The following is a 7,062-nucleotide window of genomic DNA, read 5'->3' on the forward strand; positions in this document are numbered from 1 at the left end:
CTCAATACACATCTATCATTTCCTTCATAACCAAAACATCATCATAAGTAAGTATATACCTTAAGATAGTATATCGTCATACCAATACATCATGCTCAAACATATATACATATATGTATGCTAGAGCCGAATCTCAAGTTGATTGTAACTAAACATGAACATGATTTCGAAACACAAATCTTACTCTCCATGCAAAGAGCATAAATCACACTTGGGGATGTACCATGGCCAAATGATATTAGACAAATATATTAGACAAATGATAAAAGCTATCATTTTTTTTTCATTCTTTCTTCTTCAACCGTGGGAAAGAACTGAAAATGGCAGCCATGGATGAGCTCCATTCAGCCAAGCTTCTATGGCTTATATAGGTACGGTTTTTGTCCCGTTTTTAATGATTTTCGTATTTTGAGATCCCGAAGCTTAAATTTTCTATTTCTACAAATTGATTGAAGAGAAATTAGAGTTTAAAATTTACCCATTCATGATATGGTTGTGTTTTGATGATTTATAGTGGATAATGAATGTTTGATGTGTTAAATATGAGTTTTATTCAATGAATTTGGTAAAAATGTCAAAAAGGGTTAAATTGTGAAAGTTACAAATTGGTCATAAGTGTGTGAATTAGTGAAAATTTAGAGTTTCCATAGAAGAGAAAATGTTCAGCATGTCTTAAACCTTATAGAAATTGAATAAAATTAATTTACGAGCATTGGGGCAAAAGTGCAAATATGCAAAAGTTTAGGGTCAAAATGAAAATTTGTAAAAATATGATTTTAGACCCATATGAATATTGTGACTGATTGGTAGGCTAAATGTGATGTTATAGATGATGAAAATTGAGACTTGGACCTAGAACGGAAAGAAATCGATTTATGGACGAGTATGTCCTTTTCACCTTTGTGGTATCGAGGTAAGTTCATGTGTAAATAATGTAGCATAATTGTTATTTTTAAGTTATTGATGTTAAATATATGATATGCTGATTTTTATCATGAAATATATGCTTTGTGGTTATTTTGAATAAAATGCAAGATATGTGTATTATCATTAAATATAAAGTGCTACCAAGTATTGGTTTCGGTATTTTACGGAAGATGGCAAGGATATGTGTTCGAGGAAAATCCCGTTTGAACCTTAGGAATAGATTAGGATACAAGTGACATGTCACTAGGATGGTTGAGCATCCAAACTCGTCGAGTTGAGTCCGAGTTCACTTATGGATGCGAATGTTCGAACTCGTTGAGTTGAGTCCGAGTTCGTGAGATGTAACTAGGCATCCGAGCTCGTTGAGTTGAGTCCGAGTTCACTTATGGATGCGAACGCCCGAGCTCGTTGAGTTGAGTCCGAGTTCACTTATGGGCGGGTTACATGGTAGCTTGGCTACATATGTGGCACTTATGTGCAAACTTTCCATGTATCCGAATTATATTCCAATGTGTTCAACGGGTAAAATTCTACTCAAATGGAGGAATACTCGAGATGAAAGGGACGTATTGGTAAATGTTGTAAAATGAATACTTTGAACAGGTATGTACTTAACCCTCGGGTTGAAAACTCGACATAACAACAATATAGTAAGATGGTAAATGAAAATGTGAATGAATGTCTCGGTGATGATTATACAAACGATGTTGTATTAATTTTGTGAACAATGATCATGGATGAGTAATTTAGCCTTGACAGATTTGAGTTACTGCAGTAGTGTAACTTTAAAAATACACTAAAAATAGTGGAAAATGAGTTAGAGGCAGAATAAAATATGGGATTAAAGCTTAATGAGTCTATTTTCACATGAAAGAAACAGGGGAAGAAAAAGAATTCCATATTGTGTGATATTTGAATTCTTGTGAAATAGGGTCTGAATGAATTTGAGATCCCTGTTCTGACTTTAGAAATTCACCAAAATTGTACAAAATTATTAAGAGTCATACATTATATGAATGGATTCCTTATTGAGTCTATTTTAGGGAAATAAACGACATGGTCGTTGGAATTTTGTACAGGAGAAATTCTGTTTGTAGTGCACAGGGTCAGAGTGGTCATACCCTGAAACAGGGATACTTTAACTAATAAACTGTACTATTTGGCTTAACCAAAATTCTGGAAATTTTATGGAAGAAAGGAAAATAAGTCTAGTTTCAGGGAAAATTAATGAAACTTAATTCGGAGTTTCGTAGCTCCAGATATAAATAATTTAGTGACCGTTGCTCAGAAAGACAGCTTGTAGTGAACTTGAACATATGTTGTAAACATTGATAAAACAAGTTAATGAGTTGCTAATTGTTTTCATATGAACTTACTAAGTGAAAGCTTACCCCCCTTCTTTCCCATGTTTTCTAGAGTTTCCAGGTTAGCTCGGGTTGGAGGCCGTCAGAGATATTATCACCCTATCGAGTTAACGTTATCGAGTAAGTAAACTCAAGTGATTCGAGTCTATGGCATGTATAGGGTTTTAATGTGAGTATGTAATATTATGATTTAGCCAAAGGCATTGGCTTGTTATTAAGGTAGTATTAGTCATGTAAATTGGCCTATGTCGGCTAATGACATTATGGGCCCATATGATTATTCTTATGCATGTATGTTATTATCTCTTGTGATGTGGCTTACAACATGTATGCCTAGAGATTGAATTGAGATTCATTGATGAGCTAGTAACTAATGCAGGATTAAGTGATTGGTAAATAGTTAATAATGCTTCATGAATGGTTTGTGATGTAATGATAGTTATGTCTAGTATGTGGTAATGATATGGGCAAATTCTATAATATTTATTACATAAGAAAATAACTCGAGCATAACATGTTTGTAGATGTTTAAGAGCTCATTTATGCCACGTTGTATGTTATTGGATAAGTATGTATCTATGCATGTGGTGTGAGAGTGACAAAAGGCTTGATAATTAGACTATTTCGCCACACGGCCTGAACACATGGTGTGTGAAGCCTTAATGCAAGAGATTTTCTAAGTTTTTCATGAGTTCTCGATTGGGTTCCGAACCGCCCCGAATGCATGTATTGGGCCTCGTAAGCTCGCATAAGGGACAAATTGCATGTGAAAAGAAAAGTTTTTAATTATTTGAGATTTCATGGCCCTGTTTAGTATGGAAGTGTTAGTAAAAGTCAGGTAGCACCTCGAACCCTGTCCCAACGTCGGATGCGGGCGAGGGGTGTTACAATGTTACTTGCTATTTGCATGTGAACTTACTAAGCATTTATGCTTACCCCCTCCTTTTCATTCATTATAGTTGTTGACAAGCCGGCTTGAGAATCGGGATAGGTCGAAGACTCGTCCACACTATCCGAAGGCCTAAATTGGTAAAATGGCTTGTGTATTTAGAATGTGGCATGTATGGCAAAATACTTACTTTGTGTAAATGATTTTATGACATGGTTATGGTTTGGTAAGAAAAGGGTTTGTGAATGATTAGCCATTGGAATAGCCAATCTAACTGTAACACCCCTTACCCGTATCCAAGGCCGGAACAGAGTACGAGGCATTACCAGACTTAACAATACACATAGACGAAAACCGGGCCATAAAATTTCATTTAATTCAAAACTTTTCGAACACATGCATAACAAACAAAGCTAACTATATCATTACATCAAAACATAGGACATGGCACGATTAATTAAAATTATAAACCATAATGGATAAGGACCACATCTCATGATTTTATACGATAACTCAATGCAGACTGATATGTATGGTCAAAATCATAATAAAAATACATATCACAAACCAACTTCCTATACATGCCACTCACTTGATATTTCTAATATTTGAATTAATTTTCCCAAAAATGATAGTTTGATAGTGTGATTTTGCCTCCGACGATCTCCAACCCCGAGCCGACCTGCCAATACTAAAGAAATGGAGAGGATGGGTAAGCTTTACGCTTAGTAAGTTCATATGAAAATAATAAGCAATTACTATCATGCTTTTCAAGATAAAACACTATAATTGTACAATTACACATATTCAGGACAGGCTATTTTTTGGAGTCCCGGTGTTAAAAAAATCATATCTCAAGTTACAAAACTCAAAATCCAATTCTGTAAATTTTCTATGAAACTATACTCATATGTCTACTCTAACTCTTGTGTACTACGAACCCAATTTCTCCCTATACAGAATTCCAACAACCATGATGTTTGATTTCCTTAAAATTAGATTCAATAAGGAATCCATGCATGTAAGTTATGACTCTCAATAATTTTTTTAAAATTTATGGTGAATTTCTAAAGTCAGAACAGGGGATCTCGAATTCATTCAGACCCTATTTCACAGGAATTCAAATATCACACAATATAGAATTCTTTTGCTTCCTCTGTTTCTTTCATGTGAAAATAGACTCATTAAGCTTTATTTCCATAATTTTTTTTAAATTTAATTCAACTTAAACAATTTTTTGTGAATTTTAAAAGTCATGCACTGCTGCTGTCTAAAACTGTTTTACTACTAAAGTTCACTTTTACACAATTTCACTTAATCCATTCCATTTACCGAGGTTCGCTCAAATATTGAGCATATTACTCATAAATTCAAATAAACGTATACTTGCACTTGTTCATCACATAATCACTTTCACATGTATTTTCATTTAATCGATTTCTCGTTGAACTCATCGGCATAATAACAGATACACAATTGCCTGCACATTTTCCCATTTCCACACTTGTAGCAGAAGCTATCTGGTAGCATAATAGCCTGCATTTAGTACTACACATGCGACCAACAGTCTGGTACATGTAGTAGCCTACACTTAGTACTACACACGTGACCTCACCATCTAATACATGTAGTAGCCTGCACTTAGTACTACACATGCGACCTCACAATAGATCATTCGTATCGTTTTTATTCCGAAGGTTCAATCGGGAAATTCCTCACTTTTCAACATTTTACGAAATTGTCCGTAATCAATTTAAATTCATAATTTACATCAAATAACCATTTGATAGGCAGCCACATTTCATATGATATCAAAATATAATAACATAAAAAGAATCGATAGATTATTTATGTACGAATTTACTCGAAGTGTCCATCTCACTATCAATAATACCAATTGTCCATTCATAGTATAATAAGACACAACTCAAATATCAAATCAGCTTTTAAGAATTTACACAACATATATCACATATTTCATATATCACTTGTCATGTATCTTTATTTTCTTGCATTTCATGTAACATTCTTTCATGTCATATTTCCACATCATAAACACCATTCCATCAACTTTTCCAATATATTAAATCATAAAATATATGCAATAATAGTAAGAAATATAATTCAAACATAACATTGCATTATTATTATCATATGAACTTACCTCGATCCAGAAACAACAATTTACCATTTTAGTCCATAACCTTGTATTTTCCCGATTTAAGCCCGAATCTCAATTTCCTTCATCTATAATGTCACATTTAGCCTAATAATTAGTCACACTATTAATACGGGTCCAAAAATCATATTTTTAAAAATTTTCATTTTGACCCCTAAACTTTTGCATATTTGCACTTTTGCCCCAAGGTTCGGAAATTAAACTTCATCCTGTTTTCTTATGTTTTATGACATGCTGATCATTTTTCCCTTCTATGGAAACATCAAATTCTCACTCTAACATGTACTTATGACTATTAGGTATTTTTACCAATTAAGCCCTTTTGCTCGTTTTCACTTAAAACCGAGTAGCACAAGCTATCTAACATAATTTAAAACCTCATATTCTATCATAAAACACCAAAATAAACAAATTTCACCTATGGGTATTTTTCCAAATATGAACCCTAGGTTGAATTATTGCTAGCATAAGCTAAATCAAGTTACTGGGACTCCAAAAACGTAAAAATCATTAAAAACGAGACTAGAACGGACTTACAATTGAGCTTGGAAGCTTGGAAACCCTATCCATGGAGTCTCCCTTGGTATACACGTCCATGGTGAAGAAGATGAGCAAAATTGTCTTTTAATTTTGTATTTTAATTCATTTTACCCCTAAATGACCAAAATGCCCTTACTACTAAACTTTCCAAAAATTCCATTCATGTCCAATATTTGTCCATAAACTTTGAAATTGGTCAAATTTCTATTTAAGACCTCCTAATTAATATTTCAAAGCAATTTCATACTAGAAACTTCTAGAATGCAAGTTTTGCAACTTATTCAATTTAGTCCCTAACTTCAAATTAAGCACTTTATGCATAGAATTTCTTCACGAAATTTTCACACAATCATGCAATCATATCATAGACCTCAAAATAATCATAAAATAATTATTTCTATCTCGAATTTGTGGTCACGAAACCACTATTTCGATTAGGCCCTAATTCGGGATATTACACTAAATCATATTTGATGCCATGTATGTTTAAAATGCTATTTAGTCCATGGAAATCTATAGTAAAGTGAAATTCGTTATAAAATAGAATATTGCTGTAGCAATGATGTGAATTTGAAAAATCACTAAAAATAGTAGAAATTGAATTAAATGATGAATAAGTTAAGGAATCGAAGCTTAATGAGTCTATTTTCATATGGATTGAACAAAATAGGTATATGAATTATATTTTATGAGATATTTGAATTTTTGTGAAACAGGGCCAGAGTGATTTCTGGATCCCCTGTTCTGACTTTAAGAATTCACCATAAATTGTAAAAACATAATTAGAAATCATTATGTATATGTAAAGATTCCCTATTGAGTCTAGTTTTAAGAGAAACAAACGGCATAGTCATTGAAATTCTGTACAGAGAGAAATCTGATTCGTAATACACAGAGGTCAAAGAAGTTGAACCCTGAAACAGGGGAGACTTTAACTAATATAATGTACTAATTGGCTTGACCAAAAACTCTAGAAAACAATTAGTATATATATATATATATGAGTCTAGTTTCATGAAAAATTTACGGAATTTGATTTCGAGTTTCGGAACTCGAGATATGAATTTTTAAGCGACTATAACGCAGATTGCCAGCTTGTCTGGAAGTTTTAAAAATAAATTGTTTGAGCTGTATAAGTAATGAATTAAGTCCGCTAACACCTC

At 33.1% G+C, this 7,062-nt stretch overlaps 1 long non-coding RNA gene across 1 annotated transcript; it reads left to right on the forward strand.

Moving 5' to 3' along the window:
• Positions 1–268: 268 nt before the first annotated feature.
• Positions 269–2,698, forward strand: LOC128285608 (uncharacterized). Its single transcript, XR_008276106.1, has 3 exons — positions 269–371; positions 830–913; positions 2,344–2,698. It is a non-coding gene; the product is annotated as an uncharacterized LOC128285608 (long non-coding RNA).
• Positions 2,699–7,062: the final 4,364 nt, after the last annotated feature.

The sequence above is a fragment of the Gossypium arboreum genome, chromosome 12, assembly GCF_025698485.1.
Source record: "Gossypium arboreum isolate Shixiya-1 chromosome 12, ASM2569848v2, whole genome shotgun sequence".
Taxonomy (NCBI): domain Eukaryota; kingdom Viridiplantae; phylum Streptophyta; class Magnoliopsida; order Malvales; family Malvaceae; genus Gossypium; species Gossypium arboreum.